General features: G+C 37.9%; 1 long non-coding RNA gene and 1 pseudogene across 3 annotated transcripts in view; both read right to left on the bottom strand.

The window, feature by feature from the left end:
- Window positions 1-19,123, bottom strand: part of LOC129049067 (uncharacterized) — a 239,567-nt gene that overhangs the window by 95,273 nt on the left and 125,171 nt on the right. The gene's annotated exons all lie outside the window — the stretch shown is intronic.
- LOC129049066 (aspartate aminotransferase, mitochondrial-like) lies at window positions 10,530-15,881 on the bottom strand (annotated as a pseudogene).

The following is a 19,123-nucleotide window of genomic DNA, read 5'->3' as shown; positions in this document are numbered from 1 at the left end:
ATTAGATGAAGTATAAAAACATCATTTTTATTAACGTTTTATATGATTTCTTTTTACTACTAAAATCATATTCAGTAGGACTTTTAAAGCTTGAAAAGTGAGACATAGATCAGATCTGTCTATACAAATGACAGAATCAGTCCATTCTATTTGCTCTGGGTTGTGAAAATTTCCATACAGAGAGAACAACCAGGAATGCTTTGAGTGTTTTTGCTATTTGCAGAAACTTATAATCAGATGGAAGGAGTCTTCTTGATTCTGTGTGGGTGACTAAGATAGTTAATTGGAGCTATGCCAAAGAGTCTTTTTCATATCAAAGCAGTTTGGAGAAAATTATATTTATTTGGATGGTTTCACACTTTGAGTTTTGATTTCATTAAAATCAGCATGAATTTACAATTATAGATTTCTAACTTATTCCATAAGCATAAATGCCAACTCATTTATGTTCTAACAAATAACACAAGCCCATACACTTTGCCTAGAGAAGAATAACTGGGCCCGACTCTCCCTTTTTCATCATTTCACAAAAGAAGTTTAAACAATTCTTCGAACTAATATTCATTGACCATCTCTTAAGTGGAAGACACCAGGAGGTGATGGGGTTATATCAGTAAGGAAGATGTGGCCCCTGCCTGAAGAGGTTCCCATTTCATTTGTAAAGACAGGTATATTAAAAATTTAAAAAGACAATGAAATAGTTGGTAGACTTGTGTACCAGGTACTCCCAGATGAAGGTGTGGTATTTAATTCTGCTACCAGAATCATGGACACCCTTGTTGAAATGTAACATTTTCACTAAATCTTGACATGTGATTCAAGAGAAGGCACAAAGTAAGTCAATAATTATTTTTGGCACTTAAATTCGCAGACTATCATTGGGTGGATAATGAATATACCAGGGAATTGTAAAGCATACTGGGTAATCTCAGAAATGAAACAAATCATCATAGTTACAATGGTCTGGGTATCCTAGGAAAGAAGAAAGTCATTTCCCAAGAATGAAAGAGTGAGCAAGAGAGAAACAAAATGAAAAACTAAGAAAGGAATTGTTTATATAAGAAGCACTAAAGGAGAAAAGAGCTAGAGAAAAGCCAAGAGTGCCCTGAAATTAGTAGTCATATCTAAAATGAATGAGGTTTCAGTGGATTAATGAATGGTTTAGGATTCAAATCAACTTAAGCCCCTTCTCCTCTCCCTGAACCATCAAGGCTAAGAGCTCTCACTGACTTTCATCTTCTAACAAAGTAAGTCTTATTATCCACAAGGACCTAGCCAAGTAGTTGATTAGTTCTCAAATTGGCCCGTTGTCAGATAAATGTGAAAGTAAAATGGCATTCACCATTCTAGCCAGGCTCACTGCATCCCCAATCCACATGGGCTCTTCTTGGGTGCTTCATACTTATGTATTTTATGGTAAACTACTGCATTTGTTCAAGCATAGAAGTCTTCCCAGGCTAAGTGATGAGTAGATTCACATAATAGGCCTCACTATTATTGTTGACTAGAATGTAGTGCTAGCACTAAACTGTATACTCTCCACCATCCTTTTACCTAGTGCACTTTGCATTAGGCTTTGCCACTTATCAAAGACAATATGATTATAAAGTAAAATTCATCATGTGTGACTATTACATCACCATAAATTGATAATACTCCTGGGAGAACAGACATACATCTGACTGCCTAGATATATGGCATTAAGAAAAATAAAATAATGCTTCATAAATATTGGATATTTCTCTTGCTTGTATAATAATATTCTTAAGAGCACAGGTCTTGTTTTTAACTTATTTGAACCAATGTTTGCTTTTATATTCATTCTTAATGTCCTTGCACTCTATAAAATAACTCTTTATATATGTTTCCCCTCGCTGAATCCTCCCCAGAGTACCATATCTTGAGTTATGTTTAGCCTACGATGATATCTGTGTGTTTCACTATGGAAAGCAGGCACTGAACCAGGCAATGCAGTTAGTGAAAATGTATGGGTTATCCCCACAAAATGAAAAAGGCAGACATTGTTTTGCCTGGCGAAAACAAGCCAAAACGATTTGGAATTAATTATTTTGCGAATTCATTATCGGCTAGGTCTACACCACCTGCCCATTCAAAAGTAATCACCTCTGTCAACCCTTTTTCACAGACTTAGTAGCAGAATAGAGGAATTAGAATCAACAGATCTGGATTTAAACGTATTTTCACATATTGCCTGGCTCTGCAAACTTGGATAAATACCTCCTTGAGCCTTATATTCTTTTTTCTATAGGTTGATGATAATAGCACCTTCTCTGACTACCTTGTACAGTGCTTAGAAAAATTAAATAAGGGGGCGTATGCGCTGATTGTTCTGGGCCAGACAATAAAGGCTACTTCAGTTTCCAGGATTAGCAACCACAACAAAGACTCCATGCAAGGTGTATAAGTAAGATGAAAAATATCTGAAGATAGAATGGGATATGGCTTCCTGATGACTTATTATTATTATTCCCCATGATGCACACTTGAAGTTTGGTAGTCTTAGCAACCTAATAGAGCAAAAGCGCTGACCAAGCCAGAAGATTCCAGAACCTCAGACTCCTTTTATAAGACATACATTTTATACCATTTTAGGCTAGGAAATGGAGTGATGGGAAACGATTATGTATGGCCAAATTACCCCAATTTAACAACTTGTTTTATAGTCTCCTGCCTGCTCCATAATTCCATAACCTACTAATTCCATGTGTGATTTATTAGTCTTATTCAAAATTTTAATGCAACATACCTATATCCTATCAGAGTTGCAAAGATTTTTTGAAAATATGATGTCAATGTAAGACATAATGGCTATTAAGTTTATATGATTTGAAATTAATTACAGAATCCTAAATCACCTCTAAATTATTAAAGAACTCATTGTGAAACTGTAGATTGTCCAGAGCTTTAGAATTTATTCTTTTTCTTTTTTGGTGTACTTTTGAAAGTGTTATTATTTAATACATGCAAAGAAACCAGATATATGATAGTGGAAGAAATTCATGTTGCAGAATGGCTGAAACAAATAACACTAGGCATTTAAGATGGGTCAAAGTGGGTATTTGTATTGACTGGCAATTAACTAAAACATGAAGGGCCACCGTTTGGTCCCCCTATCTCTAACCTAGAGCTAAGTGGTGCCACAGCCTAGGAATTCTGCTCAGGATGGATGTAGATGATGATAGATACAGTAGAAATCGCTTATCACAGATCATGATTCAGCTGTTTTGGTTCCTAAGTTCTTGTCCACAGGAGGAGGGGGAGTTTTGGAGCAACAGCAAAACATGATTTTATAATAATACACCAACTACTGCAGCCCTGACTCTGACCCAGGATTACAGCCATCATGACTCACTTTTTCCAGATTTTGGCATTCAAAACAGGGCTTTTCCCTTCCTGGCTCACTTTTCACAGCCTCTTTAAAACCAATTTTAGGCTTTCTCTCTTTCAGACTTACATCCCAAGACCTGGTTTTTATTAGAAATACCTTCCCTAATTTATGGTGACAGAATGAATTCATACTTGTGACTCAAAATTCCTCTATGGCAAGACCTTGGTAATAAAAATAAAATCATGTTTGTACCCTCTAAACAAAAATATGCTGAGTATCAAAACCTTAACACATTTATATGAATTTTTTTTTCCAAAGGAAAAAAATCTTAACAATATTCTGCAGGAAATTTCTCATGCAGTTTGATTTCTTTCAGTGAGATAATAAGATAATCACAAATGAAAGTTTATATCTCCCCAGCAACATACTGCACTAGGATTCTGGAAGGTAGAGTAGGAAGAACATTCCAATGGGGTCAGGAGAGCTTTGTTTTAACCTGAGTTTTGACCACGTAGCTTTATGTGGGCCACTTAGCTCCCTGGGACTTAGCTTTATTACTTAAAAAATGGGTTCCATGATTCTTAAGGTCCCTTCTTAATAAATTTTCTCATCCATAAGATAAAGGCAATAACAGTGGCCATCTATAGGGTTACAATGGGGATTAGATGATATTCAACACAGTGTGTATTGTAAGGATGTTAACAGAAGCTCAATAAATTAATGACTTCTACAATAATTATTTCATTAGGTATCCTAGCTATTTATTTCAAGATTAATATATAATTATAGTATGAATATGCCACATAGTCATAGTTACCTTACACAGCATAAATATGTAAGCTCTGTATATAATAGATGGGTTTGTACAATAGGTACAAAATATACTGAAAATGAAGACCAAAACATTGGAGTTAAAGTACCTTTGAAGTTTAGGTTGAACAAACAAAGTGACCATTACTATTTTATGAATATGCAACAACAGCCAAGCAAGTCTAACAGGTTTGGTGTTCCCTCTAATCTTGCTTGTGTGTGTGTTGTCTGACTGGACTTGGACTTGATGAACTGATGTGGTCAGCACTACAAGGGAACTTCTCTTTATAGACATAATTGGTGGATATGGTTTCTTGGCCTCCAACATCGTTAAGCCCAATATTTTCCTTGACCCTCCACAATTTATTCAGATCTCAAGAAAGGCACACATTGGAGAAATAGAATATTTCTGGCTCTTTCTTTTCACAAACAGGTTTGGAAGTATTTTTTTTTCCTGTTGATTAGTTAACAAAAAAGTTCTGAACCAAAGTATTTTAATGTGATTCATAAAGACATTAACCTACACTAATGTTTATAGATACGAATATTAATTGGTAATTTTTTATTTACATGTATAATTCACATATTCTCCTGTGGCACAGAAAGTTTACTTCCTCATTTTTTAAAATGCTAACTCATTCTCATCTCTGATACCAGCTAATAAAACACAAACACTCTCTGACAAATTTAGTTGATTGATTCTTTAATAGCAACTTGAAGTCTGAACTGAGGAAATAATTGAAATGTTTACAAGGCAAATGTATACAGATTAACACCATTTTCTTTCCTGGGAAGAAATTGTAACTTAGTAGGACAAGACATATAACGTGTGGCTGTAAGGGCATGAAACTGATTAACAAAACTATTAAATTAAATTGCATCAAACTAAAAACTGTTTTTCCAAAGTAGTTACTTCACCGGACAATATGCTTATTCTAACAAGGCTGACAGAATGCAATGCATTCTGAGATCTCTTCTCTTGGAGTTGTGTTCATGGTCAGTTTCAGTTAAGAAACTTGAACAATATAGAGATTCACTTGAAAACTAAGTTTCCAGTCTTGATTACTCACCTTCTTTACAACAATGCCTACAGAGAATTTTGGGCTTTTTCCAAAAATAAAATGCAGCCTCAAAGAATGGATAGTCATTTTTTAGAGATACTGGAATAGCATGTAAAACAGAATCATAAGCCCTTCTTGTAACATACAGTGAAGCATTTTTTTTTAAGTACCAGAAAGCACCACCAGAATGAAGGTAAAAACAACAAGTGAATGGCTGTGAGTGTATGTACATCAGTGATTGCACTGTGGGCAGCAACAGGCATGAAAGCTTCCTGGAAGAGGTAGGAGGAAAGGGAGGCCTTGGGTGACAGATGAATATGTACATAACATTACAGAGTAAAATAATATATTTTACACCTAGAAAAAAAAACCTGTCTTTTAAACTCCCCAATTTTACTGATGAGAAAACTTGAGAGTCAAAGATATGTTACGACTTTCTCAAAAAAATCCAACTAGTTAGCAGAGCAAGGATCAGATTTACTAAGACTTGGTCCAGGGCTCTTTTCGTGATAGCAAGAATAACATTTCTCTATTCAATCAAACCCGTAAGTGGTTTGGTGTATAAAATAGGATGGTTCTAATTTACTGAATTGATAGAACTGACAGATTGTTTTAATGTTAAATTCAAATCTAGAAGTACATTCTGTCAACATCTTTACTTTTATTTTGTTTTCAGGTCTATTTGCAAATATGTCATATGTCTTTCAAACTAAAAAAAAAGCCCTCTTCATATTTTATTAATTTCTAGATAATGATGACTACACTCATAAAAATTTATAGAATGACTAACATTTAATACAATATTGCCACTGTGGGGAATTTTCAGGTGTATAGATGAGGCACTGTCTTGAGATACAGCTTGATTACCTTTAAGGGAAACAAAAAGAAAGGTTACATAAGGCCAAGTTTCTCTAGGTAGAAAGCATTTTTCTTCTAGCCATGAGCACACTTACAAAATTCACATCTTACTGCAGAAACAGAGTTGAAACTGTTAAAGCTGCTGTGATTACTATAAAGAGTCCCAAATATTGAACTAGATGGAGTATATCCCAGGAAAAATAATCTTCTCAGCCTGTGTTATGAAGGGGTTAATTATGAGACCTGAGATAAGGTGTTCGCACATCTAGGCACTTCATCAAGCCATGGAGTCAGGAAACAAGGAAGAACAGATGAAGGTGCTGGGGATAATAATGATGGCAAGTAATGATTTCCCTAGAGGTGAACTGATCTATGGCCACAAGCAAAGAAAAAAAGGCTAGAAAGTACCATAACATTACCTTGGAGTACTTAACAGACTCAAAAGCAGTAACCCTGTGTCAAAAAAGGCCCATCGTCCTGCTCATTTTAGGTAAAAGAGTTATGCCAAAGTACAAGAGGGGAATGCAAAATTCACATATGAAATTAAACAGCTGAAAGGTATGATTTAACAATGCTCAAAACTCAATAAGCCAAAGATAAACAGCAAATTAGATGACTCAATGTCAGGAGGAAAAAACATCTTCCATCGATCCCATCGTCAAAAATTAATCTGCCTGAGAATGCCCTCTGCTCCAATCCCCGAGCTGATGAAGAGTGGAGGAATAGAGTAAAACCTATGTACGAGCGCTTCACCTTCAGGCTAGACCCTGATTACAATCTCCTGTGAGACGTTTCAGCATGAAGCGCCTCTCATGTTGGGACTGCAAAATTAAATTGCGATCAATACTTTACAAAAATAATTGGGGAAAAATGTTCAGAAGTCGGAGCTGCACTGTGTGGCCACAAACATATGAAAGTTATTTTTTTTTCTACCTTTCTGGGGGTTATTCTTCAGGATAGATCAGTTCAAAGGTGTCTCTTGACAATAGTGTTCTCGGAATGGTTTTCGCTCACCTTGTTAGGGAATTTTAAAAGCAGAGGAGCATTTACAGCCTACCAAGAGTGTTATCTTATTGCTGTATTTTCACTTTTCTTTCTTTGGAGTGCTAATCTCAGCTCATAAATTCTTCTTGTCTCTTCTCGCTTTGATGTTAATTTAAATTTCTTTGCAAGTTAATTCTCATCGTCAAAGGGAAAAGACAAAAAATATGTTATATTGCAACAAAATGAGAGAAAACCACACACACACAAAAGCTTTGGTAGATTTTTGAAAACTTTGCCTAAGATTTGATTCTGAATCTCTCAGTACATTTAAATGCTGAACTCTGTAGTTAAATTTAGGGTAAAATGTATTGAATTAAACTCTTTACTGCCTTAAACAATGCTTAGTATTCAGCTTTTCCTGCTTGTCTGCCTCTAAATAAGGTCTTATTTTTGGCAAAGATTTACTTTTTAATCCATAACATGAGGAGGAAGTGGAAAATGTAAATGCCTATGTGAAATTCTTGCTTTGTCAATAAATGGTCATTTTTGGTTTTGTTATGTAGAAAGTTCAAAACATTGTACTTCTATAATTGCATTTTTGGAATGGGCATAGGTCTTTCTGGATTTTTATTTGTGGTATGGCTACTCTGACAAGACAGTCTACTGATTTTCCTCACACGAATCATTTCTTAGAACCTCAGTCACTCATACAGGGAAAAATAAAGCAGCTGCATTAAGTATACACGATCAGAACCATACTGAAGTAGGTGGCCCATAACTAGCTAAAGGGGAGTACCCAAAGAGCGGTAATCAATTGCGTGCTGTCATCCTGGGGGAGGAGGATGTATTGGGTGGTGTACTATAGGGCATCATGACTGGATGAAGGAATTGGAAGTGTGCTTATTAAGTGCAAAAATGACAACACCCATTGGATTGCAACACCTGAAAAGACCTGAATACCATTTAAAGTGACCTTCGCCAAGGAAATGACAGCCTCCGTAAGAAGATGGGGTAAGGAAGAAGTTTTATTGGGTACCCCAAATGAAACAGTCACCTTACAACTCATGATTTAATTATGATAAATTTCAAATTCCAAATGGTTTCCTTCTGCCACTCTAAATGTTCTTAAATAACCTTTTCACAGTGCTATTTGGATCAGAAGATAGAATGCAAATTTATTTTAAGATTTGCTGGAGGTGAACATAATAGAGATGAGGGAGAAGAGAATGCAGAGGATAGGGAGGGAGAGGAGACACAGACAGGGACACTTCTCAGGGAAAACCTGTGGCCCAACCTCCCTACTGTTTCCCACACCACGTACCACACACTCACACATCTTCCCCATTCTTACTCTGGAACGTGCTTCACAGACATAGCCGCCTCCCAACACTGACTCAGCTCTTCAAGTCTCAGTCCAGACATCTGCTCTTCTTGAAAAATTGCCCTGAGTCTCCCCTAAACTCCATCATTAGGCTCCCTCACCCTGTGCATACAGTTATTATAACATTTATTATACTAAAATTAATCTTTCCTTCCTGATTAGATTGTGATATTTCTGATAGAATAGTCTGTCTCTTAGTGTTTTTTGTACACTCAGATTTTTTGGACATAAATAAACCAGTTTCTTTGTAACATTCTTTCACTAATTTAGTTTTCCAACTTTTAATTTCTTATGTGTCACATGGAAATGTATCTGTTTGAGGTCTGTTATGTATCTGTTTGAGGTCTGGTTTCCTTATTTCTAAAGTGAAAGGGTTATACTAAATAAAGGGTCTATTTTAGGTCTAAAATTTCTGGGTCGAAAATTTCAGGCAATAAAAATGATTAAATATTTTGCCAAAAAGCCAATCCAATGCCCGCTCCAGACACAACTGGTTCTAAATGGCACGAAATAGAACTCTTACTTTTATTGTTGTTTATTTATTAAATAGCACTACCTCACTCTTGGCTCTAGCAACGGTTCCTCACCAGAGGCAACATGTATCTGATTGTACCACATGAAATTGCTGTTTGTCCATTAAGACATATACAAATGTTGATTTCAAGTGGGTCAAACTAATATCTGGCTACTTAGAGAATGATGCCATGGTTTGATCATAAAACTTGAATAAGACCAATATGAGACCCTCTTCAGAACTAAGTACTGAAACAAACCAAAAACCAGGCAGTTAGTAGAATTTCGAATCTGAACATAAGACTTAAGAGGTATGAAGCAGAGGATGGGTCATAATGAGGAAGGTGGAGTTACGAAGACATAGAGTTATAGTCAGCTGAAACGTAAAAAAAATGTAGTCTATTTGTTACCAAAAAGCATGAAGTAATAAAAAAGATATACACAATATATAGAGAGACTAAGCAAGTAGCAAAAGAAGAAGAAAATATATGGTTGGAGAGCAACTGGACAATGTGAATGTTGGAGTCCTCTAGTGCATATACTTGAATGCCAGCTGCTACAGTTCCCACTGCTATCTTGGATCCACTGCCAGTTCAGACGGTACTCAACAATGGTATGAGTTTCATACTTTTCTCCTCTCAAGATAGCCATCTTTCCATAACCCATAACTTGGTGTTCCCAGAAGTAGTTTCTATAACTTGCAGCCAGATAAAAAATCAAATACGAAAACACAATACCAACATAGGCTGTGACGTCTTCATAAAAATGGTAGTTATAAGTCAATAAGTGTCTATGATATGCCAGGTACTTTATGCATAATATTTACATGCTTCATGGCAGCTCTGGAAAATATTACCAGTTCCGCTTTACAGATGAGAAAACTGGGACTCAAATGTTGGACAGGCTTGTCCATGGGCAAAAGTCTAGTAAGCAATAGAGCAGAATGCAAACCCAGCTCTATTGGTTCCAGAGCCTGAGCTCTTTCCACTATGGCACACTGTCTTCTCAATCCCTGAAACACGGAGTGATATTATAATTAGAAAAGTTTACTTTGAATTACATTGTATAAATCAAACACAACTTATCTACCCGATTAGAAGCATATGAAAGAATTCCCTATTTAGTTCTGGTTCTGATATTATCAGTGTAGCTGATAATGTCCTCAGGCCTCCAAGTAGGAAATACATCTTCTGTAATGCTAAATGTCTATTTGCTTTGGACTAAGGCTCTGGAGAGAAGCACAACCTGAACCACTTAGTTTCCTTCTAAAAATCAGGGTCTTTTTGTGAGCCCCATGGGAATGCCACCATCTGACCAAAACAAAACCAATAAGTGTTCTCTAGTATGGGAAGCTTAAGCTGATCAGATAATGGCCAGAGTAAAAATCTGTTATGTTCATTTAAAGGACACTGATTGAGTTTTCTATATGTTTCAGATAGTCTCCTTGTTGCTAAGAATATAGCAATGGGCATAACAGGCAAGGTCCTGCTGTCACAGAATAAATATTTTTAGTGAGGAAAACATTTTTTTAAAAAAAGAGGGAACAAATAAGTACAATCATTTTGACTAGTGTTAGCTATAATAAATAAAACTTTTCAAAAATAAATGAAATAGAATGAAGTAGAGATAGGAGAACTATATTAGATAGGATTGTCACAGAAGCCTTCTGTCATTATTTTTAATTAAGGCCTGAATGCTGAACAGGAATAAGCCACATACATATCAGGAAAAGAAATTTCCAGGCAAAGAGAAGAATGAGTGGAGAGGCTCCAAGGCAGAGACAACCTTGATAAGTTAGCAGCACAGGAAGAGAGGAAGTGTGGCTTGAGTGATGTCACTGAAGAGCAGAGTTGGAGAAGATGAGGTAGCGGTGGATAAGGCCATGTCAGAAGTTGGGATTTTACTCTGAGGGCAAATGTGTAAATATTTTTTAAACATTAAGCATAAGAATGACCTGAAGGCACATGGATGCATCGTGGTCACCATGGGAAGACTGTCTGTATTTACTGACATTCTTCCATGTTGAAGACCTCAGTGTGACCACCACCACTTTGGTGAATGTATCACTGCCTAGAGTCTGGTCCTTGGGTTTGAAGAACAACATTTGATTGTTTTATCACATCAAATGAAAATGCATCTCTTTAAGGCTGAACGTATGTTTATCAAGGACTTAGGGATCTATGTATTAATATAACTGGAATGTCCATATACTAATCTCCAATAAGAAATTATCAGAATCCAAAAACCTCAAAGTCCACCACTGGCATTTATTGCTACTTTGTTAATGAATCTGGAATAGCAGAAGACCATTGGCTAAAACTCTCTTCCTTGTGGACAGTGCTTAGATGAGCACAAGCCAAGTTGGCTTGCGACACTCTGTCATGGCCATTGTTCCATGATTAGCTTACCTGCTGTCTTGGTTCATTTTGTGCTACTATAACAAAATATTACTGATACCTGCTGTCTCTCTTATGTGCTGCTATAGTAAAATAGCACAGACTGGGTAATTTACAAACAATAACATTTTATTTGGCTCATGATTTTGGAGGCTGGCAAGTCCAAGATTAAGGATCCTCATCTAGTAAGGGGCTTCTTGCTGTGCCAGAACGTGGCAGGAGGCATCACATGGCAAAAGAAAGAACAATAGGAAGCCAAACTTACTTTTATAACAAATTCACTCCTGTGATAACATTATTCTATTCATAAGGGGAGAGGCCTTATGACTTAATCACCTTATAAAGGTTCCACTTCTTGACACTATTGCATTGGGAGTTAAGTTTTCAACACATGAACTTGGAGGGACACATTCAAATCATAGCACCTGCCTTCTAAGAGAGTCTTTCATTAGATCTCATATATTCAATCAGATGATTGTGAAGTTTGCTGGCCTGGGAGCCATTCAGCTTCCTTCCAATGACTTTGCATATCTCTTCTCAGGTTACATATTCATTTTTTTTAATGTAACTCCAATTTCATTCATGTCTAGATTCTTGGGGGTTCAGCTCACTGTAGCCACTGAAAACTGTCAGCCTCTGGGATAAGAAAAATGTAGAGCTAAATCAAATAACGTACTGAGTGTTGACATTCCTGACTATCAGAGAATAGGCACACTCACTAATTGTAAGTTAAGTCGTCTCTGAAAGTATTTGGCAGATTGACTTCCTTCCTTCCTCTAGAATCTATTTCTCTCAGACTTTGAGTGTCTCAGTCCTGCCCCAACTATTTTGTATGTGGACTATAGTCAGTGGGTTTGCCATAACCCATCCTAGACCCGCAAGTACATATTAGCTCAGGGAAGTCATTTCTGATAGATAGTCTTCCTTTAAAAAAAGCAATGCCCTCATTCTGACCTTTTATCACCTAGAAGCTCCTGAGAGGCTCATTGCCTTCTTCATATTCTAGATATATTCTGACCTCAAGACTCATGATGTGGGCCCACAGAATTTCAGACTGGGAGCCATCTTATAAATTGTACAGCTTATCTCCCCAACTTTCAGATGTAGAATGGAAAGTCTGAAAGACTTAGAAACTTGCCCGATTTTGAGACTTAATTCATGGCCACAGAGAGCTAATATCCAGGTCCTCTGATGCCCAGTTGAATTTCCATTCCATAAAATCTTGCCAACATTACCTATTCTCTCAGGTCCTTGCCAGGTGACTGCGTAATCAACATATTTGACAAAATCAATGTATTTGAGTTGGGGCTGTATGGCTAATAATGACTCCGTATTACGTTCCTTAGCTAACCTACTGGAAAGACTAATTCAGAAAACATGGTGGGTTAAAGTAACAATAGCTTGAGCCAGGATGTAAAAGACATGTCAGACTCTTTCGTGTGAAGCGCCCTGAACTACAGCTCATGCTAAAGAGGTAGCACAATACAGACCTCGTAAGCCAGAACTGATTGAGTCAGCATGGGCATACAACCCAAGTCTGGTTAGGAAATAATGCTAAGGCCTGACATTAAAAAAAAATGAGTAAATAAAATTCTCTTTTTTTGCAGGGCATGGGGTGGCAGGGTGGGGGGCGGTTTACAGGTAACAGAGAAACCAGGCTGCAATAAGTCTACATAATTAGAGCAGATGGTGGTTCTTTCCAAAGGGTGAAGCCTGAGCCCAGCTGGCAGCACACATAGCCTAGAATATCCTCTTTCCTGGTACTAGCCTGTGCGTCTGACTCATGATGAGAGATGAGCGAATGCACAACCACATTCAACAAAGGGAGGAGGTCCAACTGTTCAGAGACAACATCCTAACTAGAAGAATTCACACAATCATTGAAGAGGATGCTGAGATAAAGTATGGTTACCTACTCTCCACTATTCTTTGCCAAGAAGGGTGAGGGTATGAGATAAGCAGAAAATTACGTTCTTTATTCTTTTTTTTTCCTTTTTTTTTTTCTGAAATAGAGTTTCGCTCTTGTTGCCCAGGCTGGAGTGCAATGGCACGATCTTGGCTCACTGCACCCTCCACCTCCCCAGTTCAAGCGATTCTCCTGCCTCAGCCTCCCGAGTAGCTGGGATTACAGGCTCCCGTTACTATGCCTGACTGATTTTTAGTAGAGACAGGGTTTAACCAAGTTGGCCAGGCTGGTCTCAAACTTCTGACCTCAAGTGACCCGCCCAAAGTGCTGGGATTATAGTCATGAGCCACTGCGCTCGGCCTCTTTATTTTTAAATAAATCCCGATAGGATGGGGTTGATGGTCAATCACGCAGTAGAATGGGATAAAAATTTACATTGGTTAAAATTCTTTGTGCCTAAAGAAAAGAACAGCAACGACAAACAAGAAAAGAGAGCCTTCTCTTTTTCTTAAATAAGACAGGAATCTGCATATTTTCCTTGCTGTAGTGGCAGCAGACTCATTGGTTTTCATAAACATAAATTTCTGCAATATGGTCTGTTGATAAGGTTGCTCTATGATGAGAGGACAGACCTGAGGCCAACTGTTCATGACAGAACTAGGTCTTCTCTCAAAGCCTCTAATGTGTGCTATTTATCATGAGGAACCCGAACTGCGTAACACTTCAGTTAAAGCTTCTAAAATATTCCAATGGCATAATTGACAGGTTTCCTTGTGTGATGACTTTCTTGCACATGTAAACTCTTTGAGAAAAGTTGGATTGAAAGGATAGGGGAGAGTTTGGTTTAGAGCCACAAGTTCCAGACGCCAGCCACGGATGCCTCTGCCCTATGTCACTACATGTTCTTTTCTGAGAAACGTTCAATCGCTGAGTGTTACACACTGTGGTTAAAGGAAATGATCCACTCACCACCATCCACCCTCTCTCATCCTCTGTGAAGCTCCCAGTAGCAGAGGCTGAAGACAGAAAGGTTGTCTCTGTTTCCTTGCATCAGGGACATTACTTGGTGACCTGGTGAATGGCATGGACAAGGTAGCCCACATTGCTGGAGGTGACCCCTGCCTCAGAGAAGCGGCCGTCCTTTGTCATGTAGATAGAGGACTCCTTGGTCAGCCTTTCCATCTGTTCGGGCTTTAGCCCTGTGAAACAAAACATGTCAATTTGGGCAGTGATGTGTGGCCAGTAGTGGGTGGAATCCTCCTTCTTGAGGTTAGAGACCAGCTGAGTCTGCATGCTAATGATGCGGCGGGCCTTGCCTTTCACTTCTTGTAACCATTGTTTTCGCAAATCTGGAGTGTTCAGAATGGTAGAAGCAAACGGGTCCCATTGAGGGGAGGGCTGGAATACATGGGACGGATCAAGATCTTCAACTGTGACTTTACCCTCTTGGCTTCATCCGCATCTTTGCAAACCACGGTGAAGCCTGCCACGCCCTCACTGTATAAGCCCATGTTCTTGGCGTATGATTGGCAGAGACAATGGCGTATGATTGGCAGAGTGGCGCACAGCCCAGGCATTCTTGTTACCATCGCCACTGGCAAAGCCTTGGTAGGCCACGTCGAAGAGCGCAAAGAGATTTTTTTTTCCTTCACCACTGTTGCTATTTCCTTCCGCTGCTTGGGACCAGGGTCCACTCCCGTGGGATTATGGGCGCAGGCATGCAGAAGAAGACGACTTTGCTCTGGTATTTTTGAAATGTCCTCCATAGTGCCTGTGAAGTCAAAACCGCAAGTCTTGGGGTCATAATATCGATAACCTTGTAGCTGCATGCCAGTATCCCTGAAGATGGGTGTGTGATTTCTCCAGGTTGGTTTGGGCAGAAAGACATCTTGGCTGAACTTAAGAAATCTTTGCAGAAAACTGGCTCTGATCCTTAAGGCACCAGTTCCAGAAATGGTCTGCACAGTGACAAACCGGCCACTTTTCCAGACTTTGCTGTTCTCGCCCAAGGCTACTTCTGCAGATGCCTTGCAAAATTCAGCCAGCCGCCCAATGGAGAGGTATTCCTTGTCCAAATTTTTGGCTGCAATCTGGGCCTCTGCCTTGTGGATGCTGTAAGGCTTTCCGTTGTGGTCCCTGTAGGCACTAACTCCCAGATTCATCTTTTTGCTATTGGTGTCCCTCTTAAAGGCTTCGGTGACTCCCAGGATGGGATCTGGTGGCCCCATCTCCACACGGGTCCACCAGGAGCTGGCTCTGGCAGGGGCATCAGAGGCGATCCCGGGTGGAAGGCGGCGGCGATCCCGGAGAGGACGCAGCTGGAGAGCAGAGGGGCTATGGTGGATGGTAGGCGGGAAGTGGGCAGCCGCAGGACGGAGCAGAGGGCAAGCATAAAATTCTCTTTTTTAAGGAATTTGCAATGGGAAATGTAGAGGGAACCAGAGTAAGCAGGGAGAGCTAAAATAGGAAATAAGTTATGGGAGAATTCCATAGAGTTCATGAAAAGCCGAAGTTACGAAGAAGCAGAAACTGAGTAAGATGAAGAAATTGAAGCTATTAGTAGGCAGTGGATTAAGTTATCTGTATGTTTACATATATGTATATCTGTATATATACACATGAAAGAATGATTTATTTGATAATGATAACTAGAGAAGCAAATATGCAGAATTTTAATCTTTGTACACTGGGAGGAAAAGTAGATCAGTTACAAACACTTACTCTGAAGTCCCTAGAGACGGTTGGGGATATATCTAGCTACTAAACTCCATTCCCCTCTGAGTCCTGGCTGTCAGGTCACATGGCTGAATGGCTAGCCCTTGATTCTCATGAGATTATCACAAGCATATTATTTTAATGTGTCATTATATACATAACTCAGATGAATTTCTACTCACTTCTTTGAAAACAGCCTAATGAAAAAATAGAGATACTGTATCTCAGTGCTATGTGCAAATTGTCCTCATTGGCAAGAAATTATTTTATTTATGTAATAGACAAGCATTTTGAAAAAGCACACTGATGATGGGCATGGCTTCTGTTTATCCCAGTCCATATTAGGGGACCTGACTTGAACAGATTTTATGTTTTGTCTGTGATGTCTATGTAAAGATTTCATATTTTCAGGGATTTATTTTTAGGGATGAAAAGAAATCATTGTAAAGTGAAAAATAATGTAACATGATCAACATATGTAATCATTTAGAATTATATTTGAAGTTGTTTTTACATTGTTTTATTGGTAATAGGTATCACAGTGAGTAAAAAATTCAGTGGGAGCCAATAACGTTTGTACCAAATGAGAACATTACTATATTTTCTAACTTGGCAAAAGGTCAGAATTGCGATTATCTAAAAATTTTGTAATTCAATCAATGGGTGTTTTTATTTTAATTAAATGCCTGTTGTTCTCCAGAGATGAGATTATCCTATGAAAACAATGTTTATTGGAATTTTTTTTACTGCTACCAAGTACAAATCTCTTACAAATCTTCCCTACCATCCATACCCACATCCTTCACCCTGTGTGCTCTCAGTGTATATGTCCGTGCATACCTTATGGCAGCAGGGGATAAATGCAGCCAGAGGAAAAAAGAACTAGCAATCTAAAAATATAGTTGTTATTTTAGCTGCATGCTGATAAAGTTGTAGATTATTCTCTCTTTTTTAAAAAATAAACTTTGACCTGAAACTCAAGAAAATTCTTGAAATCCAACTAGCTCTAATTGTTTCTAAATAAAAATATAGACTGACATAAACACTGAATGGCTCCTGGGCAATGTATTATTGCAGGTTAAATACATTTTGCCCTGAAGGCTGCAGTTCATAGGGTATAGATAACAAGAGAAATGAAATTGGTGATCTCAGCTAGTCCAGAGTGGATATTAGCATATATCACCAAATTGTCTCCAAATGTGACCCTATTTGCACTATCAGGCTCTGTGTCCTCGGGAAATTGTTGTTAGTGAGAGAAGGGGGGAAAAAAAGAAAAGAAGAGAGGGGCTGGTACTGGTGGGAAGGGCATATTAATAAGACTGAAAAAGTAGAACATTTTTCTGATCTAATATTCTTTGCATTCTCTCCCTTCTTCAAGAACAAGGAAGAAGAAATAGCACTCCCTTTCTTAGCCTAAAGGGAGCATAAAGAACAATGCCTTCTAGGAATGCTAGGACATTTCCATTTTTCTCTTTGGTGTTTTTAACACCTTGTGACTAGAGAGAAAAAAAAATTGCCGATATGACTTTTTTTAAGTTTAAGAATCAGCACTCACCAATTATTGCCAAATTTAGATCCTTGAAAGCAAAAAAAGAAAAAATTCAGCATAGGTATTGAAGAGGAGGCTAGATGGAGAAAACTCTAATCCTTCAGGAGCCGAATGAATCTATGTTTCTGTACTATTAAGTATAGTAAAAAAGGCCAAAGTCATGGGCATTAGCCCCACAGGGGCCAGTTAGCTAGACTCAAATTCAAGGCCATGGAATATATATATAACTTTGCTGCTGGCAGTTAATTATATCAATGACTATCAGGAGGAATAAAAAAGTGTCTTCTCAGTGTCTACTTTAACATTGCCTGACACTTTCAGCTCGGCTGTGATAATTATCAAAAAATTTTTTTAAATGCAAACAATTTTGAAATTATATTAACTTTGAATGTAAACTTATATCCATGAGATGCTATACAAACATGGCCTTTGTAAAATACAACTAGGCCTATCCTTTGTTGAACAAATTTTAGTATTTATTTATTCAAAGCTAAGACAAAATAGTCTAATTTTTGCCTCATAGTTTACACTAGTTTTTCTTATTGCAGCGTTCTCCATTACAAAAGAGCTTATAAATAGAATGTTAAATAATCATGAGTTTTTTAATTCATAAAAATTGATTTTGCCTTTCCCTTCTAAATTATTCCATAGCCAAATATCAGTCATTAACTTTCTTGACTAAGTCATCCTTAGAACCAGGAAGAAGCACCCAACACTTACTTTATCTTCAGCTCTAGTATAATTGTCATTGTTTGCGTGTAGTAAGACATAAAATGATTTTACAGTGTTGGAGAGAAACTACGGTTTCAGGATTAAGCAAAGTTATCATTAACCATCATATGAGAAATTTATACTATTCCCAGGGAAATGTTTAAGGTAAGTTTTAAAAATACAAATTCAAAATGGAAAATCAAGGTTTGCATACTGATAAAGTAATGGGTGGCAATGCCAACTGCTGAATCAACTGAAATAAAGACAAACGTGACTCAATATTACAATGTGTTAAGGCGTAGCTTTCTGTTCCATCCATAACTATTTTTGTACAAATTTTAAAACAGTTTGCTAATTAGCAAATGCTGTCTTCATAATAGACTGCCAAAGTTTGTGAGGAAAAGGTATTTCTTTCCTCCTTTCTTTTTCTCTCCTTTCATCTCTTCTTTCTCCCCTTTCCACCTTCGGTTCTCTCTCTTTCCCTTCTTCCTTTCCTTTCTTCCCCACCTCCTCCTTTTAATGTCTAAGTAAGGTCATATCTTCTGTCACGCCTGCAGACTAAAGCAGGACATTCTGGAAGACCAAGGGAGCCACTGCCATCTGACAGAGGCTTCCAAACTGCATGACATACAAGTCTGCAAGAAGAAGCCAGGATTATCTGAGCTTCCTTTTAAGGTTTGTGTGAGAAAACAATAACTACAATTTACTAAAGACTTACTCTATGCCAGCACTGTTTTAACTCTTTTACATTGAATACTCTATTTAATTCTTATAAAATTTCATCTGGTATAGTTGAGGAAATCAAGGATCAAGAGAGCTATATTAGCTTGTCTGAAGTCTAGGCAGATAATAATTAGAGTCAGGATTGATTTCATTATACTGTCTCCTTG

This window comes from Pongo abelii, chromosome 10, assembly GCF_028885655.2.
Source record: "Pongo abelii isolate AG06213 chromosome 10, NHGRI_mPonAbe1-v2.0_pri, whole genome shotgun sequence".
Lineage (NCBI taxonomy): Eukaryota > Metazoa > Chordata > Mammalia > Primates > Hominidae > Pongo > Pongo abelii.
The sequence above is the reverse complement of the archived record's forward strand: the minus strand, read 5'-3'. Positions and strand labels throughout refer to the sequence as shown.